Source organism: Diabrotica undecimpunctata, chromosome 3 (genome assembly GCF_040954645.1).
Source record: "Diabrotica undecimpunctata isolate CICGRU chromosome 3, icDiaUnde3, whole genome shotgun sequence".
NCBI classification, from domain to species: Eukaryota; Metazoa; Arthropoda; class Insecta; order Coleoptera; family Chrysomelidae; genus Diabrotica; species Diabrotica undecimpunctata.
Genome location: NC_092805.1, coordinates 3,029,483 through 3,056,998, shown reverse-complemented (window position 1 = coordinate 3,056,998; position 27,516 = coordinate 3,029,483). Strand labels below are relative to the sequence as shown.

Genomic DNA, 27,516 nt, shown 5'->3' with positions numbered 1-27,516 from the left:
CTTTTTTGGGAAGCAGTATAAATGTCGCTTGGCGCCATTCTTTAGCTATTATAAATGTTCTATAATATATTGGATAAATCCAAAAGAAGGTGAATACATTCAATATCTACAATTTTAAGGTACTCTATATCATCATCATCATTCTGGTTTTACAACCCTACTTGGGTCCTAGTCTCCTCAAGAATTTCTCTCCGGTGTCTATCCATTGCCTTCCTCGGCCAAACACGTATTCCCATATTTTTCATGTCTTCATCGATGTTATCAAGGAATCTTGTTCTGGGTCTTCCTCTTCTCTGGCCAATGGGTCTATCAAGGAGCGTTTTTCTAGCTAGGTCATTTTGTTCCATCCACATTATATGCCCTATCCACCTCAAACGTCCTATCTTAATATGTTTTACGATATCAGGTTCCTGGTATATTCTATACCAGGAGTTTTGTAGTGAGTTTTATTTTTGCATTTCACGATATAATTGTCGATTTAAGAAGGATATTGAGCCCAAAATAGCATCTGTTTGCCGTGCAAATCCTGCGGTAGTGTCATTTTCAGTGTTTAAGTGTTAAGGAGAGCTCCCAGGTATACAAATTCGTTCACTGCTTCGATGACGTCGTTTTCTATAACAATTGGTCGTAGGATTTGTGGTTGCGTGCTTATTTTCATTTACTTCGTTTTGTTGGTGTTAATTATTAAACCCATTTTTGTAGCTGTTTCTTTTAATGCTACATACTCCTCTCGTACAGAGTTTTCCGTTCTCCCAACAATATTGATATCATCAGCATAGGCCAGAATTTGCACTGATTTATTATATATTGAACCAGTGGTTGTGACTTGTGGCATACGTATTACTTTTTCCAGGGCCAGATTGAACAGTATACAGGAGAGAGGGTCTCCCTGGAGCAGCCAGTTATTTGTTTTATAAGGTTCAGACAGTTCCCCTGGGATTCGCACTCTACATTCAACTTTTTCAAGAGTTAATTTTGTTCAATTTACCAACTGATTTGGTATTCCTAGCTCTTTCATTCCTTTGAACATTTCTTTTCTATTCATAGAGTCGTAGGCTGCTTTGTAGTCTATAAATATGTGATTAGTATCAATGCCATATTTGTTTCAGAGTTGCAATCTGATGAATTGTCGATTTACCACCTCTGAAACCAGCCTGGTATTTTCCTACTATCCGGTCTGTATATAGTGCCATACGGTGACATAGTACTGTGGAAAAAATAATACTGTATAGTTATATAGAAAACATAATAACGCCACTGTTTACCTCTTCGTCTACAGTCGAGACAGGTTACATGCATATGATTGGGTCTTTTTTATGTAGCGTTAACAATAGTTAGTTATTCCTAAGACAAAAGTTCTTTGTAAATGTTCGAAAATCTAATAATTTTTTTTTTATTTTCAGGTAAGTCATAGCTACAATCGTATTAGTGGTAAGACCTTTTAAATTATTTAAATATTATAGTCATATTAGAAATCCAAAGATTTCTTCTACTGCGCTTTCTACAAAGCAGACACATTGATGAATTATCCGACCAGGGGAATCTACAATTTTGATTTCCACGACCTGTCGATTCACCACGGCAAAAATCCTTCACGAATTAGTTTCTAGTACTCACGAACATGAGTAAATAAGTAAAGTAGGAAGACGTTTGAGATTTAATTCCAATGCAGCGTTCCTGCCATCCGCTTATACGTATTTCGACCTTATTAGATCTTCTCAGAGCGACTTACGCAGAAGCTTTGGATTGAAAATAAATCTCTCCCTATAATCTCCCTAATAAGCCGCTCTGAGGAGACCTAATAAGGTCGAAATACGTATAAGCGGATGGCAGGAACCCTGCATTGAAATTAAATCTCAAACGTCTTTCTGCTTTAAATATACAGATAGGTACACAGTCTACCTGGTTTTCAATGTTGCTCCAGTCTTCCAGCGTTTTCGTGGAAGTCCACATATCGCCGTTTTAATGGGTAATAATCTCCCGCTGTTGGGTAATAATCTCCCGTTTGTATTACTGTGTCGTGGATCATTATGTCTAGATGTTCTTTCTAATTCATACTTTCTTTTTTACCAATTTATTCATGTTTTCTACTTTACATATATCTGCGTCTAATTTTTATTGTTTTAGCTGTATGATATGGTTAATTGTTTTTTGTTAGCTAATGAAATGACAGATCGTGCAACCACCAACTACGTGGAGTAGTAAACGGAGTCACATGCGTGTTTCTTAAGAAAATAACATAAATTAAAACAAGATAAATTAAATTACAATAAAATAAATTAATTAAAAACCATCGCTCCATGCAAAGACGATAAGAAAGCTATGCTTTCTCTCTTTGGTTATTCTCGGAGTGCCACATCCGCCTTTTAAATCTTGTAAAGATTTTCGACGTGAGATATGACATCTCTAGGTTTGACTACTCCTTACATCAATTTTTATATGGTCAGTGTTATCGTAATCAATACCATCTCTATTAATCTAAATTGGTATCACCACTATAGAATGTGGTTTTGTTCAGAAGGTAACAAGACGGATAAAGAAAAACGATGGTGCAAAATTTATCGTGGCAAATATTACATTAGACTCCTCTTAGGGAGAAAATTGTACCTTTGCTAAAGGATTGAACCTTTTCGTCATTGATTTTTCATATAATTCCGGGAATGAAGATCTCTAAATTGTCACCCTGTAATAAAAAAAAAATTCAAAAACCAATCCTTTTTGTAGATTTCAAAGAGTCTTTCGAACCGATTAAAGAAAATAAGCTAATGGTATTATTAAAAAACCTTTCATCTATCGCAGATCATGTTCGTATAATACTTTAAAAAAAAAAAGAGAGACAAAATTCTGTAATTTCATCGAAAAGAATTCAGTACTTAATTGTTATAAAAAGAAACTTTCAATGACAGTACACGATTCGACATTCTCGAGTGGATCACACCTTGTTTAACAACGTTTAATTAAGATCGAATTGTCCATTAAGCTCGATATAAACGGGAAACAAAGTAGAGTTTTTATGGAACCAGTTCGTTACCGCGTTTACATCTTCTACGAGAATTTTTTGCTTTGGGTAAAGAAAGTTGAATGGGTTGAACTTGGCGATAAAAACGCTACAGCGTGAGTTGGGAAAAGGTATAAAATCGTAAGTTATCTTAAAACGTCTGTTTCAAGAGGCCTAAGGTATATTTTATATTTCCATTTAAACGAATCTAGGGAATGGGATGAAATTTCAAGAAATTTAATAGTACGAATAGCTGGATTAAATCAGAAATGTCTACACGGACCGATCTGTCGAATTCGATGGAAAAATTTACAACAACCAATGTTGGTTAATTTGGTTCATTGTTGGTAAAACTGAAGGCGCAATTCCTGAAACTTTAAAAGATCCCTTGTCATGCATCAACAATCAATCAAAACAAATTGACAATTACTTAAATACCATACCTAATATGGAAAATTTTACCTTTACTCCATTACTTTGCGATCTGGTACAAAAAATTTATATACTAGAAAATCTAACGCTCTATATTCTGACAGTTTAAACATAGAAGTGGTAAGCACTTCATTGTTGCTCGCAAATTATTCCCTATTTTACTCAATGATTGAATTTTTTTCTCTTTAGAAACTATTTTCCAGAAGAATGCCAAAAAGCGTTAGATCCATGATTTGAGATCCTATTAGTACTGTCAGATTAGTATTTTTCCAACCTTCAAAAGTTTTAGAACGCATCTCATATACTTCCAGATTTTCTATTTTACTATTTTAAATTCCTAGAGGAAAATTGAATATACAAAACCTGTTATCGATCATTGGAAAGTTTTCTTCATTAAATTTCGAACTTGTTGAATGCTCGAACCTAAAAGCAAGGGTAAACAAATGCAAACGGTCTTATGTAAAATTAACCCGAACGCTAGTTTAACAAATATGACCTGGTTACATTATAATATAATTTCCATATTTTAAAGACGTTATATATACATTCAAGGATATTTAAACGTACTCATGGGTTAAGCCAAAATCGATTATTGTTTTGCGGTATGAATATAGAGCACAGGTATTACATTTCAGTGTGATTTTTAATATTGGAAATTTACGTCGATGTATTCGTACACTAGAGGAAGCTCATATAACCTGTTAACCGTTTCTATACTGCAGAAATTTTAAATTTCAATGAAGACAAATTACTAATCAATGCACAAGAAATATTTGGAGAGAATTCGGACATACGTTGAATGAAAATTATCTGAGTAATTCAAAACTGTTTTAGGGTACTATAAAACAGCTTCGACAAAAGAAAACACCTAGACTTGAACAACATTAGAGACGTAGGAGGTATTGGCTACAGAAAAAAGAAAAAGTGCATAGATGGAAACAATTTCTCGAAAAACAAACTGAATTGAAAGAAGAATCCTAAGAAGAAATACAAGACAAGAATTAAGGGGGGCTGTAAGGAGTGGAAACACAATGCATCGTTTGTGTGTCTACTTTTCAACAACTAATTCAGCTTTCAACAATCGCCGCTAAAGGCGCAAGTGTTGCAAAGGGTGCTACAAATACAATGGTATCTTATAGATTTATTTATTATTTGATTAATGATTTTAGCGTTATTAGACATTTATTTATTGGTTGATTAGTGCCGAATATGTTTTATGTCATAAATAAATTATTTCAATATTTTAACATATCGACGTGTGATCAAAAGTGTATTATTTCTATACCAAAGATGGAAATGTGAAATCAAATTTTAATTGGTCATTACTCCAATGCCTCATTTATATACCATGTAGTATCTCTGTGTTAAATCCAAAGCATCCTCTTTTATAGGGCTGAAATAGCACACATTATGTAAATATAATATTCTCTTAACATTGTTTCATACCAAGACTGAAATGACAACAAAAAATAAATCACAAATAAGTCATAAATTGATGTTAATTGAAAAATCATGCAATTTTACTCACTTAGTCTATGAAGGTTTACAATTATTTCTAGTGCAAAAATAAACACCTCTAATATGCCTATTTATAAAAAATAATATGAAATTATAAATAAACATTTCTTTAAAATATTTGATCTTTTTAAAAAGGCTTGTATTAACTGCAACGACAGAAACGAATACATAGAGTCAGAAGAGGAGATAGCAATGGCGTGGAAAGAATACGCAGAAAGACTTTTTAATGACGAAAGACCAACACAACCAACGCGCAAACTTCCTTCCGAAAACTTATCAGGGCCATCAATAATGCGAAGTGAAATAGAATATGCAATTAGAACCACAAAGATGCATAAAGCAATAGGTCCAGATGAAATTAATATAAAAGCAATAAAACTACTAGACGAGGAGAATATCGAAATCTTGGTAAAGCTGTTCAATAGAATTTATGATACTGGTTACATTCCGCGAGAATGGCTGCAGTCATCCTTTGTGATGATCCCAAAAACAGCTAATGCCACAAAATGCAATGAACACCGCTTAATCAGTTTAATGAGTCACTTGCTGAAACTCTTCCTTAGGATATTACACTCAAGCATGTACAAGATACTAGAAGAACTTAGCGGGTCAACACAATTCGGTTTTAAGGGAGGACTAGGAACAAGAGAGGCAATTTTATGTTTGAACACCTTAATACAAAACTGTTTAGATCAACGAAAAGATGTCTACCTCACCTTCATCGACTACGAGAAGGCATTTGACAATGTTAAACATGATATCATGATGGAACTACTACATAGGGCCAACATTGACCAGAAGGAGATTATTCAGAATCTATACTGGAACCAAATGGCAAAGGTGAGGATTGATCAAGACCAATATACGGATGGATTTGAAATCCGGAAAGGTGTCCGCCAAGGCTGCATACTTTCTCCGATGCTTTTTAATTTATATGTTGAAAATATATTTGCGGAAGCATTAGAAGACACGGAATTAGGCATTAAGGTGAACTGATAGTGATTATAACTGATAATTTGGAAGATCAGCAGTTATTACTTGATAGGGTGAATAGCATAGGTAAAAAATATGGCCTCAAAATCAACATTTTGAAAACGAAAGATATGGTCATTAGCAGAAACCCTCCAGAAAACCCGATAATATGCATAGGTGACGATCGCATAAAACGCGTGAAAACTTTTAAATACCTTGGCACCACAATCAATGACCAATCGGATCCACAACAAGAGATAAAAACACGAATACAAATGGCAAGACAAGCTTTTGTGAAATTCAGACCGCTCCTATGTAATCAAAACCTAAATTTCAAAATACGCTACAGAATGGTCAAGTGCTACATATGGTCCATCTTGCTTTATGGCATGGAAACGTGGACTTTGAAAAAAAAAACATCTATCAACAAACTTGAAGCGTTTGAAATGTGGTCATTGAGAAGAATGATGCGCATACCTTGGGTGGATAGAGTTCGAAACGATGACGTCCTTAAGAGAGCTGGCGTGGAAAGAGAACTCCTTGAATTAATTAAAAAACGCAAGATTGGTTACCTTGGACACATATTGAGAGGAGCAAAATATGAAATACCACAGTTAATCCTACAAGGGAAGATCGAAGGTAGGAGAGGAGCCGGTCGCAAACAATTATCCTGGTTAAGGAATATTAAAGAATGGACAGGAATACACAATACAGGCGAGCTGTGTCACGCCGCCAAGAACATAATTCTAGTAATGAGATAGTCGCCTACGCACTTTGGTGTATGGCATGTTAAGAAGAAGAAGTATTAACTGCGTTAACCTCCTTTTTCAGTTTTTGTTATACATATTATTATAATACAATAATATTAACAACCAAAAACATTAATCTTATATTAACTACAAAATAACTAATTATTTTCGAAATTTCCACATTCACTTCAATGTAATTTTAACACCTTCTCTGCACCAGTGCCGCTCTAGCGACAAACCAAGCAAATAATGTAGAAAAATTTCAAGGTCGCCCAATTTCGATCCTTCTCTTATTTTATAGGTCTCCAGCATCGAGTTAGAATCTATGGAGAAGCTATGAGCATATTAACGTGTGTATTAAAAACGGCGTAGGTAGGCGTGGCTAACAGTGATACCAATATGGCGGTGGGATCATGGCCGGACTCAATAATATTAATAACTACTAGTCATAAAAATATGACTAGTTATTCAGAAGATTTAATCATAATCTAAAAAAGTGCAATACATTTTTAATAAACTATGATTTATTTATCCCGCGGTAAACACTAAAAACACGATATATTATACATAAGATAAATTAATACAGTCAAATACTATTAATTTATTCTCTGAAGTACGGGCCATTACTTTGTTTACATATTTGTATACTAACCTGTAGAACGTTATTCCTGAAGATTTTTTATTAACATTGCTTCTGCTACTGCCACTACGTTGAGAACAAGAAACCATTATTATACACTATCACAATATATTATTACAGTTTCTATAAAAGTATTATAAAACTAAAAATATTTGAAAAACAACAAACGTAAACAAACATATACAATCTGTCAAAAGTGTCAAAACAATCTTAACGATATGGCCGAAGTGAAGTCGTTTTTAGTCACGTGATGCCCTCTCCATAGATTCTAACTCGATGGTCTCCAGAGTTATAATAATGAAGATGAACTAGAATCAATAGCGATGAACGAATGAAAGGATTAGAAGAAACTATGAAAGGTCGGACTGTATATTGCGCTGGTTTTGAACTTCTTGTTGAATAAACTCGAATAGATTAATTAAACTTTAAGAAAATGAAAAACATGTTGATGACTTAACTTAAAGGAACAATTTATTCTCTATTTACAATGTTGCCGGGCAATTTTGCGATTGGCGCATGACTTAAAATACTGAAATTCAGACGACGAAATCGCAGGAAGCAAAGAATGAGAACAGGTCAGCTACTCTAACTATCTAGGTACAATTCTTAAAGAACATGATAGACGAAGAAATAATTCATAAAATTGGGAAAGGGGGAAAAATTATTTAATACATTAAGAACAACGTTCTTTGGAAAGAGATACTTACTAAAGTAAAAACCCAAATAATCAATAATTTGTGAATATTAGTCATAGATACCAACAGCAACAAAAGAAAAATTCCAGCTACCGAAATGAGATGTTTACGAAAGATTGAAGGGATAGCAAGAAGACGTAGGATATGAAACAAGATAGTAATAGCGAATTTATAAATGAAATCAATAGAAACACATAAGTGGGAGGAAACAAATGATGAAGGTCTGTCAAAAAATATAGGAAGCCAGGTTACAAGGTTATTAAGATGAGATGAGCAAGTTAGATAACGTGATGTTTTTATAGGGTGAATTCTATACTTTAAGACATGAGTGTCTGTATTTTCTCTCCAAAAATGTGTTCCTTCACACCACTACACATTTGTGTCTGTTGAGACCCATCAGGCAATCTCAGATAAAAAAAGTTTCGTAGGAAAATTCTTGAGATAACTTCCCACATGCGTCAAGAGAATTGTCTCGCTATCTTTCGCATGAGTATTTGTGTTTTTCTCTGAAAGTATGTCTGTGATCACACTAATATTTCTTCTTTATCTCATACTTTGTGCCCCGCAGAGGGCACTATAACGTTTTGGCGCGAAATTATAAATTAACCTCGAATATTTTTGGATCAAACCTCGTATTTTTAAAAGATTCTCCCTACTGTTAGGTCTGCACGTATTCAGCTGATTAAACAATTTAAATTATGTACCATATCTGGTTTAAATTACTTAAGAAGTTTGATTGATAATGGTCGAGATCAAAGATCCTGGAGCATTTTTCAAGCAGCTTTCTTCTAATGATGTAATCCGCGTGGCGGTTACATAAATCAATCTTATAAATCATTTTATGAATAATTTAACATACATTTAATGCATTTTATATCTCGTAAACATAACTCATGGTATTTTTGTGTTTATTTAGTATCTATAATGGGTTTGAAAGTTAAATATGTGTTTAGCCATAAAATATTATAATTGGAAATGTCAAACCTATAAAAGATTTTGAAGAATTGGATTCTAGGATTTCTTTTTATTACTAGAATTGTTTTTTGCTGGTATTTGACCTTCGTTGTCGTATATCATCTGCATCTTTTTTTTTTGTATGCCGCGTGTATGTAAGTTTTGTCATCTCAAGGATTATATTTTCTCCACCATGTTTTAGAAGCTCGTTGGTCATTCCGTGTAGTCCTGGTGACTTTTATTGTATTTTGAACCATTTTGAACAATTATAGTAAAGTCAGTGAAAATTTTGAACATATTGTTTATGAAAAACCATTAAATTCATGTTTATTTTGGGTACTGTTAATTTTTGGAGAATACTATATTTTATTCATTCTTACAAACCAGACCAACTAAAAAAACCAATTATAGATCTTGTTTTGGTCTGAATTTTTTCTCTTGTCTAATAAAAATCGTATCGTTTCCTTGTACTATTATCGGAAGGCCAACGGGTAGACTCGATCAACACGTGTTAGAATAATATATCCGAATGTATATTCGGCAGCTAAACCATCAACTTGACATTTGCATTCCTAATTAATTAATTAATGTTTCAATTAGTGTCTTTTTTGTATCATAGGCTTGGCATTATATATGTGCTTTTCTTATGGGGTTAAAAACAAAACTTTTTTACAGCACTTCAAAAAAACTGCCGATGAATTAAGTTATTCGGTTTTTTTTTTCTTAATTTCTGAAACGATTAAATTCTTTTAGATCAGTGTTTCCCAAACTTTTTTGTCACGTATACCCCTTACCGATAGTTTTGCTTTCCATAGACGTCCTAATGTCGGATGTTTCGAAATTTATTTGATGTCCCGAGTTTATTTAAGAAAAAAAACTTATTAATTACCTTGAGATGTTATTCTGTTAGATGATACATTTTTGCCACGTCTGTTTATATTAACTGCTAGATGTATGCTTCCCCTTGACATGTCCACCTGTTTCTCTGTATCCCACTGAGTCTTCGTGTTGCTGCTTAAGACATGCGAATTCTTCTAGTATTATTTGCCGTATGACTAATTTGCCTAGAATTATTATGTGTACTAGATATTATGTACAGTTGGTTCCTAAAAAACTGATACGATTCTTTAAAGTGTATTTTGTAGAAAATTGAGCAGTGTATTTTGAAGGATAAATACTTATTATTAACATACTGTCACTGCAAAATCTTAAAATTTGTCAGATAACTTATTCTGTTTAACTTCAAAAAATGGCTCCACATTCTAGCAAAGAACTAAAAGCAAGAATTGTACCGAAATTAGAAGATGGTTGGTTTTCACCATCACCATTTAGAAGTTTTCACTGGTCGGGAAATATGGGAAACCTTGGAAAAATTGAGTACATTTGAAATTCACCGTAAAAACTTATCAGTGAAAACTATGTAGTTATTCATATTTCGACGAGCTACCCTAGATTAAAAAAAGAGGCTTCTAACTGCAATGGAAGCCGAAATAATGTAAATTTTTCCTACGTGTTTCAATTTGAAGTTCCGATCCCGAAAAAAAAAACGGAGCTGAAACAGTTATCCCCTCCACTTTCCTATGTCGATCTTTCGAAAGTACCTACATTTCGAAGGGCTGTAAGTTTCGAAAAATTGGATGAGTTTTATAGCTATAAGTTTCAATATAAAGTTTAGATTTTTATTCAAAATAGAATCTGGGAAACTTATGTGGAACAACTGTTTAATGATGACCGTCCTAGTGGGTATACACTGAGCAATGATGATACTGGCCCTTCTATTCTAAAATCAGAAGTGGAGAATGCTATAAAGGGTCTTAAAAATAACAAAAGACCAGGCAACGATAACGTATACGGGGAAGTATTGAAAATGCTGTGCGAAACAAACAGTCAATTTCTAGACTCACTCGTTAGACTCTTTAACAATATTTATAACAGCGGGGAGTTTCCTGAAGACTGGCTAGAGTCAACTTTTGTTGCCATATCGAAAAAACCAAAAGCAAAGTCTTGTGATCAACATCGGATGATAAGTCTAATTAACCACATTTCGAAGGCATACACCAAGGTTATTTACAACAGAATAAGCAAAAAATGCGAGGATAACATTGGAGATTCGCAGTTTGGGTTTCGGAATTCTCTTGGGACAAGAGAAGCACTTTTTAGTCTACAGGTACTCATCCAGCGCTGCAGAGATATGAACAAAGACGTGTACATATGCTTTATAGACTACGCAAAAGCATTCGATAACGTAAAGCACGAAAAGATAATTGAAGTTCTCCATAAGATCGGAGTCGACTACAGAGACATTCGAACAATAGCGAGTCTCTATTGGGGCCAAACAGCTAAAGTGAAAGTAGGATCTACATTGACCAATAAAATTGAGATCAAGAAAGGGGTACGACAGGGCTGTATCTTTAAGAAGTATTTAAGACAGCGCTGGAGGAAAGCACAGAAGGCATAAAGATAAATGGAGAAATAATTAATAACATAAGGTATGCTGATGACACTGTGATTCTAGCAAGTAGCATGGAGGAACTGAGTTGCCTAATGAGTAAGATACAAAAAACAAGTGCACAATACGGACTCAGACTAAATATCACAAAAACCAAATGGATGTTAGTAAGCAAAACCCAACAACCACCACAGCAACTGATATTAGACAATGAAAGAATTGAACACGTGGATTCGTACATCTACTTGGGAACAACAGTTAACTCAAATTGGGATCAAACGAAGGAAATACGTATAAGAGTAGAAAAGGCAAGAGCATCGTTCACTAGCATGAAGCAAATTTTCACCTCTAAAAGCCTCACCCTACCTCTCAAAATTCGACTTCTGAAATGTTATGTATTCCCGGTTTTGTTATATGGAATGGAGGCGTGGACAATGACCGCAACATTGATGAAAAAAGTAGAGGCCTTCGAAATGTGGGCTTACCGACGTATATTACGTATATCCTGGACTGAGCACGTGACCAACGAAGAGGTACTACGCCGGATAGGTAAAGAGAGAGAGGTAGGAATAAGTATAAAGAAAAGAAAGTTGGAATACTTGGGTCACGTTATGAGACATAATAAATATAGAGTACTACAACTGATCGTTCAAGGGAAAATAGTCAGCAGGAGGGGTCCAGGGAGGAGAAGACACTCGTGGCTCCAAAACTTGCGGCAATGGTTCGGATTATCATCTGCTGAACTATTCAGATCTGCCGTAAACAAAGTCAGAATAGCCATGTTGATTGCCAACGTTCGGAACGGACAAGGCACATGAAGAAGAAGATTCAAAATTTGTGCAAATTTTACTTAAGAGCGTAGGCGCAAAATTTCGGGCCAATGCTTTTTAAACGCATTCATTTTTTCGAATCCTGAGAAAACTAATGAGTATTTTTGAAAAATTTAAACGCAGAATAAAAAACTTTTTGTTTATTCTAAGGGACTTTCGGCCCTCGGTAATAATGTAATCTTTCATTCTGCGTTTAAATTTTTCAAAAATATTTGTTAGTTGTCTCAGGATTCGAAAAAAATTAATGCATTTAAAAGGCATTGGCCCGAAATTTTGCGCCTACGCTCTTAATGTTTATAAACAATGGAGATATGATATTTTTAAAAATAGTCCCTAACTTCGTTCCTATTGGTCGTAGGTTTTTTTTAATGTGGGTTTTTTACCAGCTATCCAATGGTTTTACGTACAAGTCTGTAGCTTGAAAAATATAGAAGTTATTACAATTATTGTTTATAACTAAAAAACATAACCCTTTTCCAACGTTTACTTTGTAAATAATTTCGATGAAAACGTAATATGCATTTAACTTCTGAGATAGTTTAAGTCTTAAAGAATCCTATGAAATTTGCTAAATGTATCTAGCATCATTAACAAGGCAAGTTCAATGATTTAAATATTTAGCCTCAAGGATAAACAAATTAAATAACTTTTAAACTATTTGACCGATCGGGGGGAAATTTCGCACAAATTTAAAAGACGGTAATTTCTCGATGTTCAAATGTATTACTAACATTTTATTTTGTTAATAAAAAAATTAACAAAATTTATAAATTAGTGCAAAAAACTGCTTTTTTGCAAATATATTCGTAAATTATTTATCAATTTTAATTTAAAAAACGAAAAAATAAAGATATCCTTAATATTAAAAAATGATATAAATATTGTTTATTTAAATTATAAAGGAAAAAACTTATAGACAAAAAATCAAATTGTGACCATAAACTATTGTTTAAAAAAAACGCAAGGTAAAAATACGAGTACTTTTTCATCTATTCGTCATCTAGTAACCCCCACCTATGTCTTAAAAGCTTCAGATATCTGCGAAAAATTTTGCCGTGAAATCGATGATTTTTGCATAACCAGACTAGGCTAGTTAGAATTTTGTAATCAATTTTTAATCAAGTTCCCGATGAGCTTGAAATTTTAAACACAGCTCAGAAGAACTTAAGTCCGTAAGAAAGTGGATTTATTCCGACGAAAAAGTCGTTTCTTCTTTACCAAATGACTCTATTTCTGTTTAAATTGTCTTCGTAAGTTGGTATACACAAGTTTTTTTTTGTTTGCTAATTTATGGAGAGTATAATAACACATTACACGATTTATAGGTGTCAGTTTTCATCGTACAATAAAACATGAAAATTTAACTGATATTACGAAATATTATATGGAAATAAAAATAAAAATGGAGTAGTATTGTATTTTTTCCCGATGATTGTGTTACTAAATCATATTGTCCAGTTTCACTTTAGGTCTGTTTAAATTCCGTTAACAGTTTTTTTATTTTTAAATCCGCTATATCCGCTATATTATTCTGAAGGCAAAAGTTCAAGACCAAACTAAATTGCTTAAATATTTATGTTCCATTGATTGATCGGAAACTCGCTATTTGAGGAACTTACAAAAGTTTTATAATGAATACTTATAACAGTTGTCTCGTTATCCACCTCTGTTAAATATTCAGCCCAAGTTTGAGTCTTAAATATGACTTTTCTACCATGTCATGTTTTTCTCGATTTTTCAGGTACTGGTTGTAGCTCTAGATTGTTATATTGTCAATTGCTTGTGAAGTTTATTTTGTTTGTAAATTACCATACTCGTTCACGACCGGAGTTGGATAAGCCAATCATTTGTAGACTTTTGAAACATCGAAATCAAGAAATTATTGGAAGTATCGAAAACGTCAACAGGACGAAAATTCCAGGAAATAGACGATATTGTAAAACAAACACTTGAAAGTTCTTGACTCTCAGTTCTCACTATCAGTCATTTTGAATATCTAACACATTGTCTTTTATGGCATCAAAATGATCTAGAAAATTGCTGATTTAATTCATGTTCCCCATCGGGAGTACGTAATTTACAGTACATCACAAAAAGGTAAATAGGTAATCCTTTCCTCATCTAAAACCAGGAATCCCCAGCAGGAATTTGATCTGGTCCAGGTGCCTCATTTAAGTTTAAGTTGCTGCATGTGATACCCAAATATATATAAAATACTTTGTTGCTTGTACCTAAACGTACTGTAATTTCTTAGTTATTCGGTAAGAAACTCTTCCACTGAATAATATGGTCCTTCAGATAGATAGGTTTTAGGATAAAGAAAGAAGTTGTAGATTTAAGTTGCAAAGGGAGATGGTTGTATAATTTTTTTGTCGAATATAATATAGATTTCTTTACTAATTCAGTGTACGGGATCGGTAAATACTCATCAAAGCTTGAATTTCTGGTGGAGTAGTCATGATTAGGTCTTGCTGGAAAAACATGTAGGTGTTTACAAATTAAGCAAACAGTTTCTAGAATATATAAAGAGGGAAGAGTTAAAATCCCGTGATTTTTTAAGTAGCTTTTGCAATGTGTTATTCTACTGAGGCAAAAAAGATACCGTATTGCTCTTTTTTGTAATTTAAAAATAACATCAGATTGAACAGCTGTACTAGAACCCCGAAAAGACGAGATTTAAGAATTTTTTTATGGATAGTCCATCAGTACTACAGGAAGATTTACTTTTGATACTACCGATTGTTTGGATCAGTTTAGATTTATCAACTGGTCTTATAAATAATGAATTCGAGACCTTTCTTGAATTGGGGAGATAGGAAATAGGATCTTGTTGTGGCAAAATAGTTGATGTTATATTTTTACTCATATTAACGAAGTATTCATTTAGATTTTCAGGGTTTGGAAGAGAAAATGTTTGAGCTGTGTTAGTTTTATTTCGAAGATCGTTTATTATGGACCAAGTTTCCCTTGCAACATTTTTAAAGCTTCCCAGGCGATTCTCATAGTACATTTTTTCTCCTTTGTATTTGGAGATATATTCAGTGACAAAAACATTGGTAATAAATTTCTTGATGTACAGTAGTGAACGCCTATTCTTGGCTGATATGCGGATACTTTTAGTAGTCCAGGGTTTGTGATGTTTTGACTTAATTGTAATTAAAGGAAATGCCTTATTGAAAATACAGACAAGCTTATCTAAAAAATTACTTAAATTATAGTCCACGTCCACAGAGGGAAAGTGCCACCCAGACGTCAAGCACAAATTTTTGAACTTACGAAAGTTCTGAACCGAAAAAATCCTACCTAAACGTTTGGTTTTCGAGGATTGTTTGTTAAGAGTGTGCTTCATGATCAGAGAGTCCTGCATTAATAATTGTAGAACGTATATCAAGGGGTGAGAAATCTGAGATAATTTAATCAATTATGGTAGATGTTGTTTTAGTAATTCTTGTAGAACTAACGTGCATTGAAACCATACAATTCGAATATATCGACTAAGGATAATTGGGTTCTCACAAGCAACAGCGTAATTAATATTCAAGTCACCACATAGAATCTTTCTGCTTCTATTGGGCAGGTCGTCTAACAAATTTAACAGGTTCTGAAAAAATAGTTCCGTGGAAGAATCAGGTGATCTATAAATGCAAAGAATGTATAGATTAAAATTCTTTTTATAAACCAATGAAAACTCAAAAAAGGATTCATTCAACAGAAAATCATATTAGGTTGTAGAAGAGAAATCATTATTTGTAGAAAGAAATAGGGTGCCACCATGAGCTGAACTTACGATCATACCTAGCAAGTGTGGTATATTTAAAAAAAAAACGCAATTATCGGGGGAAAACCATGCTAAAGTTGTCATCACTATAATAAGTTAAGGTTTCTAGTTCTACAGAACACGTCATATTATTTAAAAATTTCGTTTTGGAGAGGCAATGGAATATTAGTTTCGGTGACTTTCCCTTGAGTTTTGTAGGTGAATAATTCTTTCCGAAGTGAGAAAGGACCTAAAAGCAGCTAGATCAGTTTCCACCTCAGTTGGACCAATTCCATAGGCATCGTTAAATAGAAGGATTGTTCTTCTGACTTCTAATTAATGTCAATATACTGGAACCACTGCCCATCTCATTTTCACAAATATATTGGTCAATAAGCGACCTAAATTGATTAGGTTGTGAGTCTTCATGTTCCCAAAGATCAAGAATTCAATACGTCGACACCGATTCCGTCGCCAAACAGCGGTTTTGCAGGTGTCAACTGAAGACTGGAGTAACTGTTTTACCAATTGGTTGTACGTATGCAAAGGTGTATCGATCTTGGTGGGACATATTTTGAAAAACAATAAGGTACTTTCTTCTTCTTCTTAAGGTGCCTTCTCCATTACTGAAGATTGGCTATAACTACAGCAAATTGCTCTCTATCCTGAGTGTCCATGCCTGTCCAAGTTTCCAGTCTCTCTTACATTCTTCAACCAGGAGCATTTTCTTCTTCCTGGGCCTCGTCTTCCTTCCACTTTCCCTTCCATTATAAGTCGTAGGAAGTTGTATTTTTCTCCTCCGTAAATATGTCCTAGATAACTCGTTTTTCTGTTTTTTACAATATTTAGGATTTCTCTCTCAGTACCCATTCTTCTTAGCACCTCGTTGTTGGTCACGTGCTCTTTCCAATAGATCTTCAGCATCCTTTGATGCTGAACCCACATCTCAAAGGCTCCTATACGTCCATACTTGTAATTCCTAGAGTCCATGTTTCCATAGCAATATGAAAGGTACTGTAAAACTATATATTTTTTGTCTTTATGATCATCATCATCATCAGTGGCGTTACAGCTCTTTATGAGCCAAAGCCTTCTTCAGAACAATCCTCCATTCGCCCCTGTCTCTGGCAACTCTTCTCCATGCACTAATTCCGATAGACTTCAAATCATTTTCTAGGTTGTCTTGGTACCCAAGTCTCGGTCTTCCTCTTCTTCGTTGTCCGATCGGCCCTCTTCGGTCAAAAACTTTTCTGACTATGGCATCTTCTTCTCGTCTGATTACATGACCTATCCATCTGAGGCGTGCTACCTTAATGAATTTTACAACGTCAGGTTCTCCAAATCTTCTATACAACTCAAAATTGTAACACCTGCGCCACAAACCTTGTTCTTTTATGCCTCCATATATTCGTCTTAGTATTTTTCGCTCAAAACGTTTGAGCAATTCTTGGTCATTCTGTGTTAGTGTCACAAGTTTCTGAACCATATGTTAGCACTGGTCTTATTAGTGTTTTTTATAGTCAGTTTAATTTTTCTATGCATTTTTGAGGCCATCTGTCTTCTTAAGCCATAGTAACACTTATTGGCGAGCACTATTCTTCTTTTTATTTCTTCACTGACGTTGTTATCTTTGGTTAGCAGCGACCCTAAGTATATGAAGGTGTCAACACCTTCCAGTTCTAGGTCATCAATTATTATTCGTGTAGGTGTCGGGTTGCTTGACCTAGTGCAACACATATATTTGGTCTTTTGAACATTTATATTTAGTCCCATTCTGTGTGCAGATGCTCTTAACGACCGAAATGCTTCAGTCAGAAATTCTGTGGACCTACCTATGATGTCTATGTCATCTGCGTATCCGACAATTTGTACTGATTTGTTAAAGATAGTACCATTCGTAGTAATCTGCGACTCTCGAATTATTTTTTCTAATGTCAGGTTAAATAAGAGACACGATAGTCCATCACCCTGTCTTAGTCCATTTTTGCAATGGAAGGGTCTTGAGAGATCGTTTTGGATTTTTAACATGCTCTCTGCACCTGTGAGTGTAAGTTCAGTTAACCGGACAAGATCAAATGGAATGCGAAATTCTACCATAGCAAGTAGAAGTTTATTTCTATTACCGGAGTCGTATGCGGCTTTGAAGTCAACAAATATGTGGTGGGTGTCGACGCCGAACTCTAGGGTTTTTTCAAGGATTGTCTTTATGAGCTATATGCAAAATTAAAAAGATAATCTTGGTATGGAAATTTGCGGAAAAATGTTTGTTGTATTTATTAGATAGCATCGAAACATCTGGCATTTTATGCCACAACTATTTGAACCTAAAACGTTTAATCCTAATAACTAATTCACCCTGTTCCATTTTGTTTATATTGCTTTTGTTATAGTTTTTATGATAACACTTTATTTGAATACACCAAACTTTATTTAATTTTTTTTATCTGTCGAAACACCTGTATTATTTCTAAATGATTCGTTCATCACAAAAATGTGAAGTTTTTCTTATAGCTTCGCCTGAACGTATTTTATCCCTACATTTTTCAGTTAGTCGTTACGTACATTTTTATTTGCTAAAACCAATTCACCTCAGCAAATGAACGCCTCTTAATTTCATCACAATTTTTTTTATGCGGGTTATGCGGACAACTCTCGAATAAGCTCGAGCTGAAACGTTGTTTCCCTCGCAGACGACCTTCGAACGTTTTTTTCGGTAACCTTGAATCGCAGTTGACCTTTCTCCTTGTGTCTCGGGGTTCGTAAATGGGCCATCCTCCCTCGCTAGGTTTTGTGCGCATTTTCCCTCTACGCCTACACGTCGCTTACTCGAAATCGGAAAACGCAATTGCCAAATTTTCCGACGCGCTCTCCAGATTCCAGTCGCCGCTAGACTGGTGCTCCTCCGGAACATGCATCATCGGTGAGTCATTATTTATTGTACCATTATGTTTCTTTTATTTATAACACGTGGTGAAATACTTTGAAAGATTTACTTGGTGTTTTATTTGCATTTTCTGTATTGAGTCCAATAATGCACACAATTGGGTTTTAGGGTTAATATCTTTCCAGTCTAGACGTTGTAAAAATTATAGTTACTTCAGATTTAATATTTATTTGTTAAGGGACAGATTATTAACCTTTTTTTTATGATTGTGTCACTTCTTATTGTGAATTAACTTTTTTTTAATTGCAGAAAGCTTTAAAATGTATTTGGCACGTTAAGAAATCGATATATGTGAAAGGGTTAACTGTGCCAGCTAAATTAAAAATGTACTTTTTGCTTTACCATCATCACACAATTTGTAGTGTTCATTACTGAATATAGGCCTACATCATAGGGTTTTGAAGGCGGTTTCCACATATTCTTCGTATTTAGGGTTTTCGGGGGATGTCCACTTCATTAGCTTCTTCCTTGTTACACGAGTTTGGTTCTGGATGATTACTTCTTCTCATCTCACATATCGATGGTCACGACTGTGGTGTTGGGAATGTTACACTTTCAAATAATAATTAACAATTATATTTCAACCCAGGTCGGATTGAACATCGTTAATAAAGTTGATGTCTACACTCTATCTAAGTCAACGCATAACTAATAATTAATTCTATATATTTATAAACAATACTTTCTTGTTCATAAGAGGAAGTGTGGTAAAAAAATTGTCAAAGTACAAGCAAGTAGTGTCCCCTTTTTTCCCCCTTTCCCCTAGAGTATGTTCGTTAGTCTGTTTAGGTTCTTTACCTTGATATTTCTCAAAATTGATGAGGTAACCTGTTTCAGCACATGCTATTGCCCAAATTATACCCCTTTTTATAGGTTTCATTGGCATGTACTGTTTCAAAGTAGTCCTTCCTTTAAAGGCAACCATACTTTCAGCAATTGAAATATTTCTGCTCGGAGAAAAAGATTTCATAAAGGTTTGTTTTTATTTCTGAATAAGAGGTTTCACTTTGTACAACTTGTCAAATTCCCGAGTTCCTCTGGCTGGCATTTGTTAGTAATTATCAAATGGATATATCTTAATACTTCAAGAAATCTCTTTAGAGGAAAAATATTAGTAATCCTTTCGTTATGAAAGTTGACCAGTATTTTTTGATAGAAGGTAAACTATTAAATCCCATTAGAATTAAAATTCCTGGGAAGCTTTCAATTCTTCGAAGGTCAAATCTAAATTTTTGTTAGTTTTGATATATATTTTTATTCTGAAACTATTATATAGTATCCTTATATTGGCAATAAAAAACACTTACCTTTATAGAACTCCTCAATGGTAAAATTTTGAAGAAAGAATAACAAAACACATTCAGAGCCACGTGCTAATTGCAAAAAAGAAGCACACTAGAATCCACTGGTACAAATGCTGTACCACTACAATGTTTACAAGTTCAGTAAACGTTCCGATATCAGAGCCATCTATGCATTATTTATTAAAATACAGATATACATGTAAATAGGTAGAAATCTGATTTCTACCATTTACTATGGCGAAAATGTGTGTTACAAGGGTAATACCAGAGATACTTAAAGGGTTAACTCACCCACGTATTGGACTATTTCTTTTCGATTAGATAATATGTAATCTAATTTTTATTTATATATAAAAGAGAAGTGTTGGAATTTTAACTAAACATTGAGAGTGATATTTTGACCAATATAGAATCAAATAACGTTTTCCTTGTTATTGTACATTCGTCATGGTGTTTATTATATTATAGTCTTCAATTCTTCCTTCTTTAGCTCCTCTTTCACATCGTTCTTATTATAATTTCTTTATTTTCCCTCTGGTTTCTGTTCTGCTAAAAGAACGAGGTCGTCTGCGTACATTAATTACTGCAACTACTTGTATCAGTTGCTTTCTATCAAATCGACTTCATTCTTTGGTTGTTCTAGATTTTTGTTCGTCGTCTTGTGTTCTTCTTGCTGGTCCTAATCGTGAAAAACATATATGTTGACATTATATATTACTAATAAAATGAATTTATAGAACTTGTATATAATTATTGTGTAGATAAATACTTCAGTTGCATAATGATAATTTTTAATCAATTATTTTCATTAAAAAGTGTATTATTTCTCGATTGCATTTACGGAAGTGGGACGGTAATATAAATATAATTTAATCAGAAGTGTTTCGTTCAATTAACCGCATACGTCGTTTGTCTATATTTTATATTATAAATTAATATACAAATAATAAAAATTTTATTTAAAACATTCCTTTATAAAAGGTATAATAACATCACAGAACGTTTTCGGAATTAATATTCCATCATCAGTGCTATCCTAAAAAGTATAACCACTTTTATTAAATCATAGTGGTTATACTTTTTAGGATAGCACTGATGATGGAATATTAATTCTGAAAACGTTCTGTTTTAATATTGATATATCTTTTATAAAAGAATTTTTAAATAAAATTTTTGTGATATACAGGATACTATACAGGAATTTAGTTTCCTTGTGGATATAAATAATAATATAGAACTGTCGAAAAACTCCTAATTAGGCTAGACTATGTATAGTGTGACCAACCCAAGTTCAGTCGAATTCGGGACAAGGCCAAAAAAAAAACTGAAATCAGTGACTTTTCAATGAAAATGGGCAAATTTTTTTTAAATGTAGAACTTTAATATTATCATTTTATTGATTATTTAGCATTATTATGTTGACAATGTTATAACCAAAGAATAGATGGAGTGAGAAGGAGAGGCAGACCCAGAGCACGATTTAAGGATCAGTTGGAGGAAGACTTGAGAATGTTGGGAGTACGAAACTAGAAAGCCAAGGCGAAGAATAGGAGTGAATGGAGACTTATCCTTGAGCAGGCCAAGACCCGCCATGGGTTGTGGAGCCAATGATGATGATGATGATGTTGACAATGATGTTTTTGATGGGATTAAGTCACAATTGGTTGTAAGGATAATTACATTTATGTTAATTCCAATCAGGAAATTGTTCTCAAAAAAGGAAAAATTAGAAAATCAACTGATTTTGGATTTCCATATAAATATAACCTTAGGTTAATATAAAAATGTAATTATCATTACAACATTACAATTAGAACATTTTTATGTTGATTACTTCTTACTGTCATATTTGTCGAACGATTGAATCTGCTTAAAAATGAAAAGAAAGCCTTTAAAGATCAATCCATTCATATTTTAAATTGACGTTAACGAACAAAATATATTCATTGTTTATAATGACGGCAACTCTTTTAAAAACTTGTAAAAATCAACACATTCATATTTCAAATTAAATTTCACGAACAAAATATTTTTTAAGATTTCAATGCCAACTTGCGATTTTTCGGCTGTCCGTGTTTTCGTAAACAATGTAAAAACGCACTCGCAAGTTCGCAGAAGAAGCTGGTAAACAAAAGATGAATTCGATGAGTCGTGTAAAGCGTTTGTATGGAAGGTGATTCTTTTCGAAGCGTTGGAAGCATTGAACAGCTCAGCGTTGATATGGTTTTGTGTGATTTTCCTCCCAAGATGTAATTTTATCGATTGTCACAAATTTATTTACGTACACTTTCAAACTGTTATTTCCACTGCTCGAGATAATCGATGCAAGTTTGATAAAATAGAAAAGAAAAAAAAAGAATAATCGAACCACATTAAATTCTATGTAATAACCAATCTGGTCGTAATAAATATTTTGTAGGTAAATATAAAATAACGATATGTTTCAAAAATCAAGTCTTTCACAACCTTGTTAATTGATATAGAACTGTCTATATTGATTAAAAAAGGTAAAATTGCTAAATAAACAAACATTTCCACGTAAAATATGCTGTGCACATAAGATATATCAAAATAACAAAATAATACTGTATAAAAAGATTATAAAAGTAGTTTTTTTAATTCAGGTTATTTGATGCTTTATTTTCATATGTTGTAAGGCCTTCTTCTTAGACACCTTGTCTATTATTATTGTCATCCATAATCGTTTGTGGCGTCGGTTGACGGAACTTTGTTTCTATTGGTTGACAAATGGTTCCGGTCTTGTCTAAGGTTCACGCTCGGCCGGTAATGCAGATTCAACGCTTACCGACAGTGACATCACACTGTCTGTCTCAAGTGCCTCATACTCTGCTGAGTTTGGCTGAGTTTTATCAAACAGATTTCTTATTAGGTTAAGTAGGTGATTAGGCACTCACATATTTCCCATTATACTCCAGGGGGCCAGATATAATTCTCGTCAATTTTAAGTATTTCTGCTGTTGGAAATAACCATGGCAGCTCTCAGCTGTAAATTTGGATGCTTCTGTATTTCCATTTTTTGACCAACCCTGCCAATATCTCTAAAAAACAACAATTTTTAACATGAATGATTTTAACACGTTTACTGTCCTATGACCGATATTATGGTTCGTAACCTCTTGTACCTATAAGTCCTGTGAACCATATATGGGTCGCAACTGCTGTGGATTGGTTAAGCCTATGCTACTATAGTATTAAAAAGGACGTGCCAGGAAGTAAATAATTGCTTCTTTTAAGAGGACTTTGAAGGAAAGTATATCTGCTCTACCTGTGCTAAATGTGAATCTTGAAAAGTTCAGTATTCTACTTCGGAATTTTTTTCTCCTTCACTTTGAAGCTCTCTTAACTTCTGTTTCGTAACTATAACTTGAATTGTCATTTTTAAATTTTTACTTTGCGACTCATACACATGGCGTAGGTAATATATTATCGTAACGACCTACGAACCACGTAATGGGGCATGGAAATTTATACAGGGACGTGGTTTTGCATATAACCGCTTAGAGGGCGCCACACTGCTAAAAAGACAATAGAGTTTTGAATCTTCAAAACATCGAATTGTTAAACCATCTACCGTATAACCCCGACCTAAGTCCCATCGACTTCTTCACGTTTCCAAAGATCAAGAATTCAATGCGTGGGCATCGATTCTAGTCGTCAGAAGAAGCCATCGATGCCTTTAAAACAGCGGTTCTGTAGGTGTCAACTGAAGACTAGAATAACTGTTTTACCAATTGGTTCGAACGTATGCAAAAGTGTATTGATCTTGGTGGGACATTTTGAAAAGCAATAAAGTACTTAAGTCTATATATTTTTTGTCTTTATGGCTGTATGCAAAACTAAAAAGACAACCCTCGCAGTAAACGATAAGTGTAGTTCGGACAGTGAATATTTTTATAATTACTTACACAAATAACCTTAATTTTGACAACGTCAAATTATATCTGTTAACTCGTTAGGTGTTGAATGCCTAAATTACTTTATTTGCTGAGTAGAGTTCGCGGCCTCCCCAAACTGCGTTTTTTCTTCTGTTCGACTCGAAATATTCGAATACTTCCTTATCCTTTCCTACGTTTACATTTCCACTTCAAACGTCTTTAAATTGTTACTGATTTCTCTCGTTACAATGTATTTAGATGAATATATTGAATGATCTTGAGCGCAAGAAGGTTAAGAAATCGGGTCGACTTGGTAATAACATCAATGAATACAATTCGTATCAGTGAAATACCATCTCGAATTCTTATTCGCGATCCATTGATTCATCTGTGACCGAATAACTGTACATTAAATTAACGCGTTCCGTTGGTCGCAGTCTAGTAAGATTGTCGCTGTTTTTTCATGCGTCTAAATAGACAGAGACCAGTTTGATTAATGTGCTGAGAGATGATTTGAACGTGTTCGAGATTTCGTCGAGAGAGGCCATTTAATACCATTTATATAAATTATAACTACATGTCACAGCATCTTCGAAAACATTAACGACTTATCTAAATCAGATGCTATTTCGATACATTTAGTGGTAGTTAAAAATATAATGAGTGTTTCTACGAGATGTCTAATTTTGTAACTTTTTATTGGTCGTAACTAAAGTATCAAATGATGAATATAGTATTAAGCGAATTAATGTGAACACATTAAGTATGCGACCGTACAACAATTGCGAAAACTATAGAATAGAGGTATCAATAGCGCTGCATCTCGCTGTGAGCCAGTCAGAGATTTCGGTAGAACAATCCTCCAGTTTTTCCCAGTTTCACTTAATTGTTCTTTGCGATGGGATGATTGTGTGTATTCTGAAAATCCTGTTTAGGTGACTTCTTGTCGTCTCTTCAGGACTTTATTTGCTCGTTGTGGGTGGTGGCACTGGTTTTCTGGTTGTTTTCTAAGAGAGAACGGTTCTTTTCAGAATTGTGCGGTTTATTTTTTAGTCAATCTATTATAATCATATCGCTATGGTAAAAGAGAACGTCTTTTCAAATGAAATACAGATTGAGAGGGGCGTCAGGCAGGGCTGTGTCCTGTCTCCAACTTTGTTCAATTTGTATTCAGAGGAAATAATCCAGGAAGCACTAGAAGAACTAACTATGGGAATAAAAGTAAATGGCCGACCAATCAATAATACGGTTTGCCGACGACACTATTTTATTAGCGGAATGTCTTGAAGCTTTACAACAAATGGTTGATAGAGTGGTAGAAGTCAGTTATAGTTTATTTTTATGAACGAGAGAGTAATTAGCATAATTTTAACTGGTAGCTCCGACCACTCCATGGGCGTGCTCAAGATTAATTGAAAAATTACTTTGAATAATTGTAAAAAATAAATGAATTATTTCAGTGTTATGTGTTATGTGTATGTAAACAAAAGTGACCTCTTTTATCACACACTATATTAGAACTGACTGGCCTACATTAAAAAGGGTTTTAAAAAATTCACATTTTTTTTAATTTTTAAAAATTACAAAAGAGAAAAAGAGTTTTTAAAACCGTCTAAGGTATGTTAAATAGATGAATAAAAATATTAATATAAAACTTACAGCTACTTGTTACAAATCCAAATCAGATTCAGAAGATGAACTTTCAGAACCAAGATTTATAATAACTGGCTCGATCATTTTATCAGTAATATTGTCCAGCTTCCACATTTTTTCCTCTTCTTTAATAGTGTGATTTACTACCTTTTCCCAGTTTTCAGGTTTTACATTATTTACGGCCTCCAAAAACAACTGTTTAACATCATGAATTTTAAAAGTGGTATTTTTTCTTGAAACTTCACTCTTTATCTGTGCCCATACCAGTTCAATCGGGTTTAATTCACAATGATATGGTGGGGATCTAAGTACTGTCATTCCACGATTTTTGGCAATTTCATCAATTTCGTATTTTTTAAATTTTTCTTTATGAAGGGCACACAACGAATAAAGTTCCTTTCTTATAGATCCGGGATGGTACGTAATATTTTTTGAACTCAGCCAATTCTGCAAGTCTTTTTTTAACCACTTGGTTGTGAGCAGTCCTTCTAGAAGTCTGGAGTGATAACTTGCATTATCCATTACTATTACACAGTTCTTAGGAAGAAGATCTATCATTTGTTCGAACCATTCTTGAAAGACATCAGCGTTCATGTCTTCATGGTAGTCACCGGTACGAGTTGATTCAAAAGTTAATAAACCACCTTCAACAAAACCGTCTGAACTGCCAATGTGTACTATTATCAGCCTGCGTCCCTTTCCTGATGGTGGGTTTAAACCAGTAGATAAGTTATTTACAAAAGCGTGCCTTTGACTTGTAACAGTTTCATCCTGCCAAAATTTATTTGGTGTATGACCCTCGTTGATCCATGTTTCATCAAGATAAAATATTTTTCTTTTTTGGTTTCTCATTTCCTTTATGGTTCTTAGAAAATATCTTCTCCATATGACAATATCGCTTCTTTCTAATAAAATAGACTTTCTGGGATTCTTTTTCCAGCGGAAGCCTATTTCTTTTAAAAGTTTCCATAACGTACTTCGACTCATTTCTGGGTAATCCTTATCATCTCGAACTGAGACAAGAACTTTATCCAATGTTGGAAATTCTTGTCTAAAGAAGAATTCATGCACTTTCCGTCGAAGTCCTTCTTTAAAATGATATTCTATTTGAAATTTTGGTTTCCCTGGAGCATTACGTGGCATTTGAAAACTACCACATTTCTCTTCTTTAATAACTCTGTAAATCGTAGATTTCCCAACACCAAGTGTACTGCTAACTAACTCAATGGTCTCATCAACACTTTCACATAAACGTTTGTCTGTAAATGATTTAAAACAATTAAATATTAATGTTTTTTCATTAACTGTTAGAGGACCAATTTTTCGGCGTTTACACGGCACTTCCAAATTTTACATAACACTAGTATACACAATAAACTGCACCTTGCAACTGAAGTACCTACTTTTAGTGAACTGTTAAGAATTTTGAATACGCCACTTGGACCTTCCTATATACAAAATGAACAAACCCACTATCACATTTTCTGTGGAATAAGTTTAGAAGGTAATTATCTAGTCAATTACTGTCGTAGATTCCTGGAATTAAAGAATTAAATGTTTGATTGTTGAAACCCTTACTTCGTGGAATGCACTCATTTCAGATAAAATAAAACGTTTTATTTTATCTAAAGAATTAAACTTTATTTTGCAAATAGGCAAAGAATTAAACTTTATTTTGCAAATAGGTAGGTACTTATTAAACTTTTATTGGTTATATATAACCAA

General features: G+C 33.8%; 1 protein-coding gene across 3 annotated transcripts in view; it reads left to right on the top strand.

Moving 5' to 3' along the window:
• Positions 1-27,516, top strand: part of spoon (A-kinase anchor protein spoonbill) — a 108,586-nt gene that overhangs the window by 50,918 nt on the left and 30,152 nt on the right. The gene's annotated exons all lie outside the window — the stretch shown is intronic.